The sequence below is a fragment of the Cricetulus griseus genome, assembly GCF_003668045.3.
Source record: "Cricetulus griseus strain 17A/GY chromosome 1 unlocalized genomic scaffold, alternate assembly CriGri-PICRH-1.0 chr1_1, whole genome shotgun sequence".
NCBI classification, from domain to species: domain Eukaryota; kingdom Metazoa; phylum Chordata; class Mammalia; order Rodentia; family Cricetidae; genus Cricetulus; species Cricetulus griseus.
Window position 1 is genome coordinate 138,532,050 of NW_023276807.1, and position 20,063 is coordinate 138,552,112.

At 38.0% G+C, this 20,063-nt stretch overlaps 1 protein-coding gene and 1 long non-coding RNA gene across 4 annotated transcripts in view; one reads left to right on the forward strand and one right to left on the reverse strand.

The window, feature by feature from the left end:
- Positions 1-20,063, forward strand: part of Gabrb1 (gamma-aminobutyric acid type A receptor subunit beta1) — a 400,056-nt gene that overhangs the window by 230,894 nt on the left and 149,099 nt on the right. The window lies entirely within an intron of this gene.
- LOC107979591 lies at positions 1,499-16,232 on the reverse strand. 2 transcript variants are annotated; one of them, XR_004772534.1, is made up of 4 exons: positions 16,071-16,232; positions 7,548-7,619; positions 3,202-6,335; positions 1,499-2,161 (listed from the first exon to the last, which is right to left on the reverse strand). It is a non-coding gene; the product is annotated as an uncharacterized LOC107979591 (long non-coding RNA). The 2 variants fall into 2 exon arrangements; XR_004772533.1 differs by having other exon boundaries at positions 15,948-16,232.

Below are 20,063 nucleotides of genomic sequence, written 5' to 3' on the forward strand. Positions count from 1 at the left end.
TGTTTTTCCAAAGGAGCTCAATCACCTGTAAATTCAGCTCCAGATCGTCTAATGCATTCTCTGACCTTCAGTCCCCTTCACTAACAGGTGCCCACACACACACACACACACACACACACACACACACACACACACACACACACACACTCAAATATGAAATAATATGTCTTCATATAAAACAAAAGGCAAGCTGAGGTGTATCAATAACTCAACCAACCTCCTGAATGCCACCACCACATTAGGGCCCCCAAATAACACACAGAGTCTTACATTATTTACAGTGCTGCTGGCCAATGACTAGTATTTCTTTTTTGCTGGCTCTGTCTTAAGTATCAACCATAACCATTAGTCTATATATTTTATAAAGATTTATCTTATAGAGGACGCCAGCAGCATGTGTCCTCTCTTTCCGGGATCATATGGTGACTCTCCTCTTTTCTACACTTCCCAGAATCCTCCTTCTCTCCTAGTCCCACCTAACTTGCTTCCCTATTGGCCAACAGTGCTTTATTTTTCAGCCAATAAGACAAAGAGAAGGACCTCCCCCATCATCTCCTCTTTTCTCTCTAAATAAAAAGTAAAATATATAACATAGTAAAATATATAACAAAACATCTATCAAGTAAGAACTATAGTTACAATATTTAGTTAATTAACATTTAGCAAGATTTTAAAGAAAATATTCTATAATCTATCCTATCTTTGTGAGCCTAAAGTCTTATATGTAGCTTATTTTTTATAATAACTAAAGAAAACCATAACCATAACTATCTGTCTTCAACTCCATCAAAGACCACAGGAGGATAATATATAAACTCAAGATCTGACAGAGACAACTCACTACCTGGACAGTCACTCAAAGTTCCTCTGTAATGTTGGGGCATCCATCTTCAGCCTAAAAGCCACAGTGTGTCTGGCAGACTTCTCGGTGTAGCAGGAACCCTTCAGGACTGTCTTGTTTTGCAAATTCAGCAGTCACTTTCCTGAGGGTCCTGCATGTCCAGTTTATCAAACAATCCAGGCAAGAGTAGTTTCTTGCCCAAATGGCTAATCTTGCCATGTTGAAGGCAAACTCTATATTGAGTTTATTCGATGCCCATCCTCCTTTCTGACATAATTGGTGTGCCAGGAGCAGTTGTGTCTCACTATCATGAAAAACCCTAAACCATTTAAATGTCATATATTCTGTAGATCTTTTAAAGGTTTCAAGAATATCTACCCATCTCAAATACATCTTTCTATATCTAGAAAACCCAACTAACCTAACTGTAAGTTTTGACTATTATACCTGACTATATACAATCTGTATTTAATTATGCATTACATTCATTTTTAAATATCTGTATAAACAATACCTAAACAATAAGAGAAATATACATATCACAAAATTGACCTTAAAATTGTATCAATAAAAGAAAATCCATATGAATGCAAAGTATTCATTTCGATATCCTATTCCCCTTTTTTCTTTTAAAAAGAGATTGACTGTAATCATTACCATTTATAACCAACCCCATTTAAATGAAAACAAACATTTATAAACAATATTTGGGAATTTGGGCATCATTCATTCTAAACTGCTTCATGCTGGTTGGGAGCAATGTCCTTACCATGGGGATCATGATAAAACACAGAAATCTGGCCAGGTCCTTGTTTTTGTAGTCTGCAAGGCTGCATCATCTCTGCTGTTTTAGATGTTGGATCACCTGGGACATTGTTTCGGGGGGGGCAGGAAACGATTCAGATATCAAAGCTGATGATTTTTCAGGAGAACAGGACATTCTGGCTGTGACAGCTTAAGAGTCTGCTGAAGTAAATGATCCATTGAATGTCACAGAAAGACAAGGACAAGGCTCTTGAGAATCTTAAGCTGGTTAAGGAAACCTTTGTCAGCATGAGGTACAGAATCTGCTTGCTGTTCTCATTGGTGTGCATTCTCTCTGCTGTGATGATGCGACTGTAACAACTCTGGTGACCCCATATATTTTGTCTTTGATAGCAAGAATAGAATGTTAATGTCTTCTGTGACACTTGAACAGGTTCTCTTGCTCTCATAAAGAGGTTCCAGGAGGTCATGCTCTTGAGACTGCAGACAGATTCATGTGGGGATGTGAATTGAAGATGTCAAAAGTTTTTTTGAAGATTTAAAGCCATCAGATTCCTAGGAGAATTTGAAAAATGATTGGGTGTTCACATTTTGGTTTGTTTTGAGCATGGATGAGTTAATATGTCTCATTTAATATTTAGAATGGAATAAAAATGCTCTATTTTTCCTGACAAATTTCAAAATCAGAGGTATGTCTTTTCTCTTGTCCTGAGACAAGACTGAAGAATGGGTGAAAAGATAAATAAGTTACAGAAATTCTAATTTCCCCAAACACAGAATTATCAAATCTATGCTAATTATGCAAGGTTAAATAATCTCAATAAAACCATTTCAGAGAAGTGAAGACAAAAGTATCTCTTTCAGATGGCAGATAATAAAATGTTATTCCTTTTACATGGTTATCATTGCTGTCTTTGCTCTACTAATCTCTATAAACATGATTAACCCATACTGGTAGTTGATTCAAACCTTATTTGCATAACCCTTTCACAAAAGTTTAAAAAGCACAACTATTAATCATTAAAAGCATAAAGTACATGTTTTCTTTAAGTTTGAACAAGTCTCATCTTCAACCCCTGCTCCATTGCACTCTGAGAGTTACCTCATACATTTCCCAGGAATGTTCACACTATACAGACTTGAATATATTACAGGGATTATCCCATCACGTTTTATCACTAAACTCTGGCTATTAGACACAGCGTCAGATACCATTGGTACAGTGAAACCCAAAACAAAGAAAACATGTGCTTGCTTTGTTTGTAGTGGGGAAATAAACAATAAAAATGAGTGAAATATTTAATTTTGCTATATCCAAATAAATGTAATAAAGAAAAATCAGCTGATGAATCTGTTATGGTGGATGGTGAGGGTTGTAACTTAAAATAGGGCATGAGGAAATTGACATTTAAGAATTAAATGCATGACCAAAGACCTATTAGAGGTTGGAAAGTAAACCTTGGCAATATCTAAGAGAAGAATCCATTTTTAACAACAGAAAGTGCTAAGTCCCTGTGGTTGAGTACTAATAAAAAGATGCCTATGCTTCCATCTCCTCTCTGTCCTGAGGAACTCAGGCTTTGTTTCATTCTCACCTGTAGCCTTTTCTGTTTCTTCAAGCACGTGTCTAGACAAATCTTTTAAATGACCTTCTTATTTATAAAATACAGAAAGAATTATCATCAAATTATTCTTCTTCACAAAAACATACTTCAATCCTGCCCTTTCTTCTGCCTTTTGTCTTTCTTGAGCCACAAAAGAGAACAGAAATAACAGATGTAAATAAATTTCCAATAAATAAGCTTTTTCACATTTGTTTTCTCTGAGTCTTATTGATTGTACTATGTATATATAAACGAATTAAATTTGATTAAAAATTGTACCTGTAAGCAATGTTTATATTTGTCAAATATCTTTAGTATATTTTTGGTAATTCTGGTCAATGCTAGTCAATAAACCATGTTAGAACTGACAAGAGATAAAACAGGAAAATTGGTATAGTGTGTAAAACTAGTTATTCACCATAAAACATTAATTCATACTGCTCTACAATTAAGATCACTCTATTTTAAGTTAAAATAGAATAAAGGGGATTTGTGTGAGTGAGTGGGCATGACACCTTTCCTTTTCTCCTTGTCAAGACGGGGGATGCCATGGGTGCTTCTCCACATTATTTCTTTATCAAACTAAATCTGATTCTGAAACCTCACCTCTATGTCATTTTAGAGAGATAGGATACAGTAAAATTAATTCATGCAAACAATATTATATTAATGAATTGGTTAGTTGATTATTTATAAATTCTTCATGTTTAAAATCCTGGAATGATTGACCTACACCTGGCATTGAAAGCAATTGCTCATATGCTAAATGCTCACTCTATTCTATGCACTCCTTATCTAGTTAACTTGTCTCTCATAGGAATGTCTTCCAGAAGGCCTAACCCTCCCTGGGGAGCAGAAAGGATATGTGATAGGTAGGGTTTTAGTTGGGTGGGGGTGGGAGGGGAGGAAGGGAGGGAGTGGGAACTGGGATTGACATGTAAAACAATCTTGTTTCTCATTCCCAAAAAGAAAAAAAATAAAAGTTGGAGGAAAAGAACAAAAAGAATATCTTCCAGAAATGAATGTTGTAATGGATATGTGCATGTAGGAAATTTATTGGTGTGCTGTCACAGTATCTATAACAGGGAGGAAGAGTTGGGACAAGACAGAGAGAAGACTAGCATGCAATTTTAACAGGAATTTGATGATCTTCACATGGATCTTGCCGCTGAGATGGCATTGAGTTCAACTTTGTCCTCAATTAGATCAATAATTTATACTTATGCCACCACATAGCTCAATGATTGCATAGGGTATATATTAATGTGCTAAGGGAACTGTAATTAAATGCCATACAATTTGTGGCTTAAACAGATGAAATTCTTTTCTTAGAGTTCTGATCAGGGTATCAGCAGCATTGCTTTCTACTGGCTAATGTCTCCTTGCTTTCCCCATAATTGCTCTCTTGTTGTCTCCTCATGAGGTTTGGTCAATGTACATGCATGTCTAGTAACTCTCTCAGCATGTCATAATGGCCTCTTCAAACAAGACATTTGTTAGACTAGAAGAGGGATCACTGAACAGCTTTGTTTTTATTTACTGGGGTGTATAAAGTCTTCATCTTCAAATACCAAAAAGAGGTGCTAGTAATTAGAGCTACAACATGTGAATTTTGAAGGAACACAATTTAGTTCATCAATCTCAAGCACATGTCCTTCTAACATGAAAAAAATATATTAACATTTTCAAGGGTCTAAAAGTATGAGTTAAATGTTTGTATAATTTGTCCTGATGCAAAATACAATTCTAAAAAGTAGCATTCTAGGGCACACTGGAGTATGGGGAAAGTATGGAAATGGTTTCAATGAGGAAAGTGGAATATGTAAATGTGTTTTATAACTTCCACATTTTGGGTAGCATCAGTTTGGATTTATTGGATCTCTGAAGTCTGGGACATGTTGAGAACACTCTACACCTTTGTTCTTATAAATAATTATGCCTATTATGGAGTACAGATAAAAAGTTGAGGGAGCTTTAAGGTGATGAAGAAGAGCTGAAGACAATTTTGTGTACTCTATATCCATCCATGTATGGAAAGAAGTGGGGTTAATATAGGATTAGCTCAGAAATAAGTACCTGACTATTCATGGGCTTCCACAGAGGTTATTTTTAGACACAGCTACATATGTTCTTTCTGTTCCTGGATTGCAGCTCAAAGACCCATTCTTTCAATAAGGTGGAACCTTAGTGATTTTCTTCTAGCATGATATAGTGTGCAGAGGAGAGGTTAGAAGACATACTATGTAGATTATCATTTCAAAAAAGTCTAGTGGATATTAGAACAATATCCATTGTGATAGAGTGCATACCACATGCCAAACACAGTACTTGTCAGTGGGTATTCACTTCTCCACTGCAGATGAGGAAAATGATACCATAAGAGATAGGTTAATCTTCCCATTGCTTCTAAGTGACACAAGCAGGATGTGTTTGTCTGATTTCAAAACCCTAGATCCTTTGTTCAATTTTTTATAATTTTGTATGGGAGTACTGTATTGTATCATTTCCACACCTTCTCTCACGACTCCAGCTCTTCCATACCCTCCACATACTTCCTCTCAACTTCATGACATCTTTAATTATTATGCTACATTTCTATATTTATCTATAACTGTATGGATAGGCATAAAACCAATTTAGTGTTGCTTGTGTGCTCATGTGTTTGGGACTGACCAATTGTGCTTTATCATGGCACTCATCCCTGTAAAAAAAAAAAACAAAAAAAAAAAAAAACTGATTCCTATCACTCAGGAGCCATTGATTGATTGTAGCTCTTTGTCTAGTTGTGGGTCATTATGAAACATTTCCCCATCCATATTGTTATGTCAACTAGTATTATCTTTATGCAAGTCTTATTTAGGCCTTCACATAGTTGAGATTTCATGGATGCAGCTTCCTTGTTATGTCTGGAGTACAACATCAAGCAAAAAGTGTCCAGGTCTTCTGGCTCTGACAATCTTTTCACCCCCTCTTCCATGATTTTCCCTGAGCATTAGCTGTAGGGGCTGCATCGTAGGCATCAGTTGGGATTGGGCACTCCACAGTCACTTACTTTATGCAGCATTTTTACAAGCCATAGATTCCTGTAATAGTGTCTGGCTGCTGCAAGTAAGCTCTGTACTTCCCTGTGTATATAAGAATACATATTTAGATTACAGTTAGAAATTATACTGCTCAGAAAATACCTCTGGTAGGTTCTCTAAGGTCCTCTCTAGCCATCAGTAGTTGGTTAGACTTGCAGTAGCTTACATTAATCCCCCCACACCCTATTTAACATTCCTTAAATTCAATTAGACAGCTGTTGGTTATCCCCAAGTGCAACTGTTGCACCACTGGAGATATGTTGCAAGATTGTCATTGTAGTGGTTTATAGACTTTACAGGTCCATATGACTGTTGTTTACTTTTTCTCCCTTGGTAATTTTCTTATATATATATATATATATATATATATATATATATGTGTGTGTGTGTGTGTGTGTGTGTGTGTGTGTGTATTATTTTTAATTCTTTAATTACTACTACTCATATTTACATATCCATGCCCCATTCCCTTGCCTTCCATCCACCCATGTTCCCCACCAACCCCCCCAACCCATCCCCCAACTCCTCCCCAGGGATAGTGAGGCCCTCTACCAGGGACATTCAGAGTTTGTCATATCATTTGGGGGAGGACCTAGGCTCTCCTTGCTGTATCTGGGTTGTGATAGTATCCCTCCATAGGGAGTGGGCCCCCAAAGTTCATTTGTGCTCTAGGGTTAAAGACTGGTTCCACTGTTAGAGGTCCCATAGACTGCCTTGGCCACCCAGCTGACAACCACATTCAGAGGGCTTGGTTCAGTCCAATTCAGTTTCCGCAGTGTTATGACTAGGGTCTCCATGCTCTCACTAGGTCAGGTCAACTGTTTCTGCGGGTTCCTGCAGCACCGTCTTGACTTCTTTGCTCATCCTTCCTCACTCTGCACAATTGGATTCCAGGGGTATGGTTCAGTGCTTAGCTGTGGGGACCTGTTTCTGCTTCAAACAGCTACAGGATGAAGGCTCTAGGAATGGTAACCAAAGTAGACATCAATCTCCTTATAGGGTAAGGGCATCAGAGGCATCCTCTCCACCACTGCCTAGATTCTTGGTTGGGGTCATCAAAGTGGATCTCCTAACATTTCCCCTGTGCCAGACCTCTCTAAAAACCTGTATTGTCTCCCTCTAAGAAAGTATCTCCTTTCTCGTCCTCCTCTATTCCTCCCCTGTCTCAGTCCTCTTGTTCTCCTCTCCCCCTCCCCTTCTTCCCTTCCCACCTCTTTTCTCTCTACCCATGTCCCTTGGCAATTTTCAAAGCACCTTCAGAAACCATGAGAGACAGTCCTCAGGCAGGAAGCTTCCAGGTCAGTTCTATCTTCATCCCTTCAAGCCCTGTATGTGAAGTACAAGGTATCTTCAGCAATGGAGTTTTGCCTTCAAGTTAATAGCAAAGACAAAAGTGTTCTGGAGTCCCCTTGGGCTCCCTTGAACAACTGAAAGGGATGTTTCCCATGCTTAGCACTTGGTTTATGTTAGTCTATGGCTCTTGTAGGGAGCATTATCACTCCATGTGGCATACCTTTTGCTAAACTAATGCAGATATTAACATATATATTTAATATTACATGCATTTTGAAATAAGCTTGTAAAATAAGGATTCCCTTTGGCTTTTTCAAACATCTTTATTGTTGTTTATCTCTCCTTCCTTCTCCTGCATTACCTTCCCTCTTTCTGCAGTTAAAGTTTCTGATCCACTGTTTTTTCCTATTTCTCCATTTCTAGCACCTGTGTCCTACTATGGCCCTCTCTGTAAATCATTCTCTCTACATCCCCTCATGATCTCTTTTCAATTCCTATTTGGAGAATGAAGTGAGCTAAGTGGTTTTGAAGCAGGTGACTCAAATCTAGAATCTGATATGTTTGATGAAAGAAACTGAATAATAAGTGAAACACCTAGTGTACTCCAACTGGAAAAACCCAATATTTGACAAACTAATAAAAAATAAATGATATTTTCTCACCACTAAATATACCATGTATATTAGTGTGTAGTTGATTGAATGGTTAGTGTTACATCAGTCTGTATTGTTCTATATTAAACACTGGCTTAAGATAAAAAGTGTATATCAGGGGAAAATGTACATTTGGGGAGCCATGATGTAGGTAATAAGCTAAAAATAAACTTCCTTAAAATGTGGTCACTTCTTAATCCAGAGAGCCTGTCCTGCAAATGTTATTGTAAGGTAGTGTTTCTATTTCATTGGTTAGAAATACCACTGTTTAAAACCAGCACTCAGAACACTGTCAATATTCCAAAACTGATGACTGAAAGAAGGACTTCCAGTGAAGTCCACTGGGGCATTTGTGGTGTGAAGATCTGCCAAGACCTTCAACTAAGTGTCCATCTAGCTTCTCTTTCTAAACATGGAAGTAAATGACAAAAATTTTGTTAATGTCTTCTAGCCCTTCAAGTAAACACTTGTGAGAAAAAGTAAAACTGAACTCAGACTAGTAATGAAAGTCAAAATGTTTAAAGCATTGGAAATTTCTTGACCCCTATGCTAGAGCCACACTGTCATTGTGGACGTTTCCAGAGTCATTTAAAGTTTCTTATCAACTTAGTAATGATTAAGTCATTTTGTCAAAACAACAGTGCATAGTGTTGAGAAAACTCAAGGTTTCCATGAGTGTCGTTTAAAATAAATTAGCTATTTCAACAGAATCATGGTTGCTGCAAAAGATAATGTCATACATTTAACTTAAGTCGCAATACTATTTGTGTTACTCATTTAACTTCTTTGGGCCTTAGTCCTTCATCTGTGAAAAGATAATTATCAGGTATCATCAATGGTCCAGCAGTCTGTGACTCAATCACCTCAAGCTCAAAGGGTTCTGCTTCTAGGAGGATAAACAAGTGCCTTGCTGCTATAAGTATTCTTAAAAGGACATAAAAAATCACAGAACATCGGTGAGAATCCATCTGTTATATGTTGTATGTTATTATTGGACAACAAACTAACTACATAACAATTTTCTGTATAATAGAAATCATGGTGACAGACAAAGCCAATGATCTAAGAGACTCGATTAACTTCATATAGACCAAAGAAAATTTTTAATTCTATGAGTACATAGACTATGATTATATCATACACAAGTCACAACAGTAGCAATCATGGATGCTATGAAGCCCATTGTTAGAATCTTAGTTTAGACAATGGAATTATGAGGAAATTAGTTACTTATGGAAGTCTGACCCTGTATCCATGTTCAACTTCTTTGGGATCAGTACAAACAATTTCCTTGGCAATAAGTTGATGATGGTCATAATTAGAGATGTCTCATTGCATTGTATTTTTTAAATATTAGAGCCAAATATCTTTAGAAACTTTTGTAGAGTATTTAATTCTTCTCCTCATTTATTAGGGGGTGAATATTGTTCCTAAATCTAGGGATGAAAGAGAGAGAGAGAGAGAGAGAGAGAGAGAGAGAGAAAGAAAGAAAGAAAGAAAGAAAGAAAGAAAGAAAGAAAGAAAGAAAGAAAGAAAAAGAAGAAAACAGAAGGGAGAGAAGAGGAAGGAAGGAAGCTGTGAAAAAGATTTAGAATGTGGATTTTATTCACAGGTCTTAAAGTTACCTCTTCTCCCACCTCTCACAGTAGCACCAGGATCAAGATCCCACCTCATCCCTTGAGCATTTACAACCCTAAAGCACCTACACCAGAACTGCCCTTTTCCACTCACCATCAATAGGGTCTTCAAGAATCATCTAAGAGCTTTATGGTATTATATTTCCTTGTGAGAGACTTGTAATTGTGAATTATTGTTATCATTCTATTAGTATATTTTAGATATTTAAATCTTCATATGTTTTCAGCATTCTTCAAAGATCCACACCTTCTTCCCCACACTCCTGAATTTGTGTATTACTTAATTTTTCACCCAGCAAGTCCAATTTGTTCTACCCATATATTCTTGGATATTGCCTTCTACTGGAGCATGGTTGACTTAGCAGGGACTAAGCTCTTAAAGACAAGTGACCATCCCTCTCCCTAGCAGCTGTCAGCTGTGCATAGCTCCTTGGCTATAGGTAGGACTTCGTGTCTTTATGCTGGGATTTAGTGTGGGTTTGAGTTTGCACAGGTCTTGTGCATGCTGTCATGGTCGTGAGTTCATATGAGCAGGTGTCTTGATACATACAGAAGACACTGTTTCCTGGAAGCCATCCACTACCTCTGGCACCACCTCTGGCATCTCTTACCGTCTTTCTGCTCCCTATTCCTTAAAAATCTCTAAACCTTGGGAGGAGTGGGTGTGATATAGATGACCCAGTTCAAATGACCCCTTCATATCCACATGCTGCTAATGATACTTTAAAATGAACTTTTATTCATGACATACTTAAACTCTTTATTTCAGAAACAATCTTATTTTACATATCAATCCCCCATTCCCTCACCTTCCCACTCCCCACCCCACTCCCACCCACTCCCCAAGGATAGTGAGGCCTTCCATGGGGGAATCATCAAAATCTGTCACATCATTTGGGGGAAGACCTAGGCCCTCTTTTGTGTATCTGGGCTGCAATAGTATCCCTCCATAGAGAATGGGCTGCCAAAGTCCATTTGTACACCAGGGATAAACCCTGGCTCCACTGTTAGAGGTCCCATAGACTGTCCAGGCCTCTTAGATGGCACCCACATTCAGAGGGCTTGGCTTGGTCCAATGCTGGTTCCCCAGGTTTATGACTGGGGTCCCTGTGCTCTCACTAAGTCAGGTCAACATACTTAAATTTTTAATAATTATTTTTTGATATTTGAATAGTAATTTCATGTTTCTAAGTCTTTGAGATTTCAGCCCTTAGAAATATATCAATTGCACTATGACTCTATTTCTTTCAGTTCAACATATTAAGGCAGATTCTACATACAAGATTTTGGTATTAAGAGTTCAGTTCTGTGGTAGGATGCTTGCCTAGCATGTAGAAGGTCTTTATCCAATATCTGCACTGTAAATAAAAAGTAAAACTGAAAGGTAGGATGGCATGTAGTACATTCAGAAAGTATATGCTAGCTACATTTCAGATTATTTTAAAGCTAAAATGTTTGCTTCAGATGTATAACTTATTTTAGACCTCAGATTAAAGCATACTGCTTTTAAGAAATTTGCATCTAGCATCATTAAACTATTCCTCAAGAATAAATCAATTCCACTGTCTTGTTTTTCTCTGAAGTGTTCACTTTGTGACTCCTCATGACTGCTATGAAATATTACTTGAAGTGTGACAGAATTATAAAAATATAATCATAGAACTTCCCCTTTGTCTGTTTTAACAGATTTCCTTGGGGGCTGATGAAATATCTTAATGAAAACTATTAAGTTGTTTATGAGAACTTGATGAAGCTTAGACTTCCAAAGCATAATGTAGTATTTCCTCACTCAGAACCATGTGAAACGCCATCCTGTCCCATCACCATGTTTCCCAAAATTCACAACCAAATCCCCTGCCCCTTGACATTATTTTTTTAAAAAATGTAATTTCCTAGTTCTCCTATAGATTATAATATTTTATTGCTTTCAAAGAGCCTGTGGATGATAAAACTGCCTTAAACCAAGGTTATACTAATTTAAATATTTGAAAAGGGAGAAAAAGCCATTTCACTGTATCAATGCCTGTGATGTGAGCATGTGTTCAGCAGTTGTGTATGCAATCCTCCTTTCCACTATGCACATGCCTAGGTTTGGGCATTACCATTGTATTACCAATGCAGTTTACCATTACCCTTCTCTAACTCCCGCAGAAAACACCTGTCAGGAATCTACCGATGGCATTCCCTTCTGTATTACTTCTGAGGGTGCAAAAACAGAAAAACAGTGCACTCATGGACTCCTAATGAGGTCTGAAGCTGTCACTCATGCTACTCTCTCGCACAGTTCTCACATACAGTTTTCTCCTACCACTCACAAGATCTCTGTTATCCTTATACTAATGAGCTCTATGTATTCCATTTCCAGTGTATCAACTCTAAGTGTTCATCTGACTTTGTGGCAAAGAAATTTATATAGTTAGGATTTATATTTTCAAAGATCTCCCTATTGTACCTTGTTGATTATAAAATCTCTTTTATAGCTTTATGTGCCCCCATTACATACCAAATTTCTTAGTATGCTGCATGACTTCCTTAAATACTTTAATAACCTAGAGCTAACATATGGCTCAGACAGAGGCTGTGGGAATCAACTCATGCTCTTTGACTAGCTCCATTGCCAGGGAATGATCCACTTTTAGAAAACCACAAGGGTTTGTTTATTCTTAACGTAAAAATCAACACCGTAAGTGAAAATAGTAGAATGGTTAATGGAAGAGATTGTTATTAAATTCCTAAGTATTTTTTTATTTCTATCATTTTGATATGCCTATTTGTATTCTTTTTAAAATTTAGAAACCATCCTTTTTACATATCAATCTCAGTTCCCACTCCCTACCGTCCTCCCATGTCCCCCACCCCATCCACTCCCGAGGGAAACTAAGGCCTTCCATGGGGGATCATTAAAGTCTGTCACATCATTTGGGGGAGGGACTAGGCCCTCTTTCATGTATCTGGGGTGACAGAGTATCCCTCCATGGGCACTGGGCTTCCAAAGTCCATTTGTGCACTAGGGATAAATACTGGTTCCTCTGTCAGAGGTCCCATAGATTTCCTAGGCCTCCTAAGTGACACCCACATTCAGAGGGTTTGGTACGGTCCAATGCTGGTTCCCCAGCTTCATGACTGGGGTCTGTGTGCTCTCATTTGGTCAGGTTTATTTGTATTCTAATGAGAAAGAGAATGTAGATTGGGCAGGTGGGGAAGTGGGGAAGATCTAGAAGTTGAGCGAGAGAAACTATAATCGGAATATATCATGAAAAAGAAGCTCTATTTTCAACATAAATGGTATACTCTAAGCTAATCTAATAATTTTGGCAAGTCTTAATCAATAAATTTTGTTTTAACATAAATAAGCAAACAAAAAATAAAAATCTAAAATGGTAACTGTCGAGGTTGGGCATGTTGTGTGAACCCCCACCTACCCATAATGCTGCACCACCTTAAAATCTGAGTCCCTGGACACAGCTGGGGAAGCTAGGAGCAATTTCTCATTATGAGGAGGCCCTTATGTCATTGGAACATGCCATTAGAACTCTGTAACTCAGACCACAGGGCATGTATCGTGGGGGGTGCGTGTGTACACACATGCGCACACACACTTTCAATATCTCTTGCTCTCCTCTTTAACATCTTGTTTAGCAATGTGCATCTTCCACATATATGTTCCTCTATCACAATGTGCCACTATCTAGTGCCCTCATCAGAGACTAAAATAATGGGCTGTCTGATCTTGGCCATTGAACCACTAAACTCATGAGCCAAATAGATCTTTTCTCTTTACAGAGTTTGTCACCTCAGAAATTCCACCATAGTGACACAAAACTGATACAACTATATAAACTCTGAGGATCCTGAGAAAGATCCCTATACGAAAAGGCTGAATATGTGCACTTTTGCTATTCCAATCTTTTACCCCAAAGGATAAATATGACCTAAGCTTCAGCTGTGGTAGTAAGAATTTTAGAAACATTGACTCAGGGTATACATCTATCGTCACTAACTACAAATTTGTAGTTCCTCTGTATTTTAATTATCTAATGCAGCTACTGTTTCATTTTGTATTGTTTATTTTGTTCTCAGAAATTTTTGGCTTTCAATTAAGTTGTGGCACACACAGTCAACTACATACCCATACTATACTCAACAGTAGATTTCAATTTGGTGCAACTGTTCAAATGTTTATATGCATGTAACCACATCTCAAGTAGAGACACTGATAATTTTTATCATTCCAAAGTGCTCATTGGAGCCTTCTCAGATAGTGTCTCACCTCAAGAAGCAACCAGTGTTTTGATTTCCAACACCTCATATTTTCTTTGTCCTTGAACTTAATATAAATGGTATCTTGCAATCTTGCTTTTCTGTGTTTTCTCTGGATCATTTTACTATTAGGGAAGGTATTCATATTGCTGGATGTTGTGTATTCTGTTTTTTAATATCCATGTAAAACATGCTTTTGCATCTTTACAGCACATTTTAACCATCCATTTTCCTATCAGTATATGTTTGGGTACTTCCACATTTGAGTATTTATAAATACATTTGCCTATGAATGTCTTTTGGTAAATTTTCTTACTCACATCTCCTGTATATGTATTTAAGATATGCATTAGGGTAAAATGGCTCAGATGAAGTCTGTATTTAATTAGATTTACTAAGATGTTTTGGAGTGGAAATTTATGTGCATAAATAAGAAGCCTGTCCAGTTACTTATAGGCCCCATCTGTCCTTTGGAATCCTTTTTTTTTTTTTTCCAGTTTGAGTTTCTATCTGCTAACACTCAAGAGTAAGGGCGCTGGTTTATCTAAAATTGTAAATTACACAATTTTAGTGTTTGTGGGTTTTGAGTGAAGGAATATAAAGTTTTTCAAATACTGTCAACACAACTACTCAGTGGCAAGGTTACCTCAAAGTCAAGATAAATGGTTGTTCTCCACTTTGCCAGTGAGGCAGAGTGGACACAGTAAAATGCTCACAAGTCTTCCTGGGGTGGGTTGGCACAGGCTCTGCCTCTGTTTTGAGGCTGCCTGCAGAACAAACTAATCAGTCTGCTTCACAGTGCACAGCCGCAGGGCACAGCGTTTAGGCCAAGGCAGTCAGCTGTGTACACTTGTACTGCAAAGATCTTTCTCTTTCTTGTATTTCACTTAATAAAATTAGTCACCACACATGGTGGATTAGCAGCAGCGGCTTAGCCTTCTTGGATTTGCATGAAATTATTCTCAGTGGAGAAATCAAGAGACGATTTGCTCAGCTCTTGGCCTTGTTAGGAATTCCTGTCATTGACCCTGTCGCTCAGCCTGAAAAGCATGTTTATGATTATTTGTTATTCATAATGATTAGTCCCACTTTTCAGGCAGCTAGCTATACCATTTCCAGACTCTGTTGTGTTGTTGATGTTGTTGTGTTGCCTGCTTCTAAGCTACTTCCATATGTGCAAGGAGGAGCAGAGGAATAAAAGCTGAGAATTTGGGGAAATGGGCTAACATGTCAAAACTGTGACATATTCTAAGCACTGCTCTAAGACCCTACTTTTTCCAAGGTGATGACGAGGGCAGATCTGAGAGATAAAAGCTATGTCTCCAAACAGATTATGTCTACCTGCTGCTTGCACATCCTCAGTAAATGAATATAGAACTTTCCAAGAGTGAGATGTGTGTTATATTGGTGAGAGGTAAACAAAATTTTCTCCCGATGTCAATAACAATCAATATATGCTGCAATAGGCCCTCTTCAGATGCCTGTAAGGAGGTAGGGAGAACAAGCAGGTGATGACCAAGCATCTTACCTGCCTTGTCTCCTAAGGTTCTGCAACTCCCTTCAGCTCTACATTCCATGATGTGAGGGATTGAACCTAGATGTGTACCAAGAGCTAGAAAGAGAAGGTATTTTCCCCTTCATGACCTCAGTGAATGTAAAAGTTAGAAATAATGAGAATGTTCAGTGTCTCATTTTGCATTTAACAATACTAACAAACTAATAGGACAACTGAGTATTATTAGCAAAGGGGCACATGCAGATAGCAAGATGCCTAGTACTTAGTGGTGTCTAAGAATCTTAGCTGTCTTTACCATTGTCTCTGTTATTGTCTCATCTTCTTCTCCTTCTTCCTCATTCCCCTGGCTCTTTCTCCCCTCACAGCTTTCAACCCCTGCACAACAGAATTGCAAATTTGACACATTTGCTAAAATTACCTGCAAGACTAGAAAGCATCACAGAGAATCCACATGTAGAGGAGCTAGTCTTGATTTAAATAATGAATCAGAATTCCTCTTTTCCCTTGCAGATCAGCTTCAGATTTTCACAGTTCACAAAACCATTTTTCCTTCATGCGGCTCAATTCTGCAGTATCATATATATACTTATATACAACATATATATATATAAGTTAATTTATTTTAATTATTATTATTATTATTATTATTATTATTATTATTATTATTCCAGGTTATTTTTCAAGCAGGAAAGAAAATATAATCTATGCACATGATTTCATGTGATAGATAGCAATTCTAGAACTTCATGCTGAAAATTAAAGTTTGAAATGCTAGTTTGTTTTAGAGGAAAAGTGTTATCTAAGTTCTGGAGGATGGGAGATTGTATTGGGTATTTTCCTTCACGTCACCCTATTCAAGCAACTTGGCTGACTGAAGTCATCATTGTGTGTTAGTGAAGATGTCATTGTGTGTTAGTGCTGGATAATGAGAAGATTGTTCTGCCTCTATGATCCTTCCTACACTATCAAGGTGGTGGAATAAGAAGGCACCTTCTTTCCTGAAAGGCCAGCAGGCTGGCACAATGACCATGATCCCATGCTGACTCTCTGTGGACTCTAGTCTTCCTTCTCTCCTGGGAGATCATCCATCTACAGCCTGTGCTCTATGTCCTTGATAACATACAAAAACATGCTGGCTCATCTTTTCTCCTTCAGAATTGTATTCTTCATGAGGCTCAGACCCTTTACAACTGGGGAAAGCTCAGTCATGCTTAGGGATTCCTGACCTCTATCTGAATTATAATGACACACCTTCATGTTTGCAAAAGTTTCTCATCTCACTTCTGAAAAAGTATAAAGTGAACGTTCTCTGAGAAATTTATATATATTCAGATATATATATATATATATATATATATATATATATATATTCAGAAAAGTTTCCCTAATCCAGGAAGTTAAAATGTAGACATGTTTATTGTCCTGCTATAGATATACATATGTATTAAGTGGCAATGAGTTTTTTTTTAGGCAGCCATCAGTTTTGTTTTATGAATTCTAAATTTACAATCACTCTGGAAAAGAGGAGGAGATACTGTCATACATCATGTAAAATATTCATGAATGAAGCTAGTGGTTTTCCTTGCACCTTGGTAAGCATTTTAGAGACCCTGGATATCAGGAAAGAATTGTAGAAGAAAATCTTCTTTAAAAAATGTATGGAATTGAGCTTCCCTGCTTGCCAAAGTAGCATATAAAGGCAACAATCAACTGCATGGCATTGACCTATGAATTTGACAGAAGTCTCCAATATAGCCCAGGAAAGCAGTGTATCCAAATACAAATCAAGTTATTCTCTAATATTAAGACCATCTTCTGCCCAACATTTGCCATTTCATGTCTGTATGTGGGAGAACGAGAATTGTCTCCTCTACTGTGGTCATTTTTGTTTAGAAAAGATCAAGGCTAATACAAACCTTCTGGAAGAATGTGTTAGTCAATGTTTGGTGTGGCTGTAAGTGTACTCAGAGATTTGCTTTTAAAACTCCTTGCCCTAGTTTTGGTTTCCATTGCTGTGAAGAGAGAGACCCCATGAAAATGGCAACTCTTATCAAGGAAAACATTTAACTGAGGATGGCTTACAGTACAGAGATTTAGTCCATTATCATCATGGCAGGCAACATGCTGGCATGCAGGCAGACATGGTGCTAGAGAGTGAGAGTGAGCTGAGAGTTCTGCATCTTGATCCCCAGGCAGCAGAAGGAAACTGTCACACTGGGCATGGTTTGAGTATATAGGAGACTTCAAAGCCCAACTTCACAGTAACACATTTTCTCAAACAGGGCCATACTAACTGTTACAAAGCCACACCTCCTAATAGTGCTTCTCCATATGAGCCAAGCATTCAAACCCATGGGTCTCTGGAATCCATTCCTGTTCAAACCACTACATTCCACTCCCTGGACTACATAGACTTGTGGCCATACCACAATGTAGAAATAGTTTCAGTCCAACCTCAAAGATCCCCATAGTCTGTAATAGTCTCAAACTTGTTTAAAAGTCCAAAGTTGAAAGTTTCTTCTGAGACTAATGTGATCTCTTAACATGACTGTTAAAATTAAATCAGAAACAGATTGCAAAATCAAAATAAAAAACAGATCATATACTTCCAACATATAATGACAGGATATATACATTACTGTTATGATTAATCTTTCCACCAAAAGCCGCCTGAGCCCCACCGCCACATGTGAGCTTTAGCCAGCCGCCCGCCTGAGTTAGGCCCAAATGAATACATAGAAACTTGTATTAAATTCAAAGCTGCTTGGCCAATGACTAGGACTTCTCATCTGCTAGCTCAGTCTTCACTATCATAAACCTATATATTTTATAAGACTTATCTTATCGGACGCCTTATTGGCGTCCCTCCTTGCCGGTAGATCACATTGTGCAACTGGAGCAGGAGCGGAGGGGAAAGAGGGATGCTTCCTGTTTCTCCTTCATTAAATATGAGTCTCCTTGCAATGTCACTTCCTGCCTGGATCACCACTTCTCTACTACATTTCCCAGAATCCTCTTTGACTCCTAGTCCCGTCTAACTTGCTGTCTCATTGGCCAAACAGTATTTTATTTAACAATCAATAAGATAAACATACACAGTAGTACATTCCCCATCACATTACCACTCCAAAAGTCAGGGAAGTGAGAATAGTGAGAAATACTGGGCCAAAACAAGACCAAAAGTGAGCTGGGTAAATTCCAAACTCCATATCTCCGTGTCTAATGTCAAAACCCTCTTCAGATCTCCAACTCCTTTCAGTTTTGTTGACTGCAACACACTTCTTTCTCTTGGCTGTTTCCACTCCATTTTAGCAGCTTTTCTCAGCAGGGATCCCATGGCTCCGGCATCTCTAACATTTTGGGCTCTTCAAAGCAATTCAGGCTTCACCTTCACAGCTTCATACAATGGTTTCTCTGGGTCTGCATGAAGGAATACCTCTGCCACATGCCTGGCCTCAATGGTTTTCCCCAGTTGCAAAGGAATATTCCATAACCACTTTCTTCTTTGCTTGACTCTAAGGCCAGAACCACATGGCTGAAGGTTCCGATTTCTGATGCTTGTTGAGTCTGGAACATTATCCCCTCATTCAATTACATCTTCACCAGCCTTCTGTTTTCCATGGTTTCCTTCAGTGCTTAAGCTTGGCTGTCCTGAACTTCCTCGATAGATGAGTGTGGCCTAGAACTCAAAGATCTGCTTGGCTCTATGAACCTAAGATGTTCTTTAAATCTTTTTCATATATTGGAAGCTTAGCTAGGTGGGATCTTGTCCTGAAATCACCACTCCTTTTATCCCATTTAACATTAGGCTTTTCTTATGTCTATTTAATTGAACACCGTATTTAGCTTCATTCTACTTCCTGGTAGCCCCTTTCTCCTGAAATTGTATATTTTCTATTTTTTCTTTCTTGCTATAGAACTTCATAATAGTGAACAGTAATAACCACATTACAGTGTCAATATTAGGCTGTTTTGAGATTTCCTCTGCCAATGAAATCAGTCCAAAACTCCTCAATTTAACCTCAGGCATACTTTTCTTCAGACAAGGGCAAAAAGTAGCCACATTCTTTGCCATAACATCACAAGAATAGTCTCTAGGCCACATACAAATATTCTTCTCCTCTGAAACCACTTGAGCCAGGCCTCCACAGTTCAAATCACCCCTAGCACCACTGTCTTCCATGTTTCCCCTAGGATGGCCCATTAAGCCCCACTTAAAGCATTCAACCATTTTTCTAATCCAAAGTTACAATGTCCACCTTCTTCCAAACAAAATCGTGATCAGGCCTATCACAGCAATGCATCACTTCTGGTACCAACTTCTGTCTTATTTTGGATTGCCATTGCTGTGAACAAACACCATGACCATGGCAACTCTTATAAAGGAAGACATTTGGAGCTGGCTTACAGT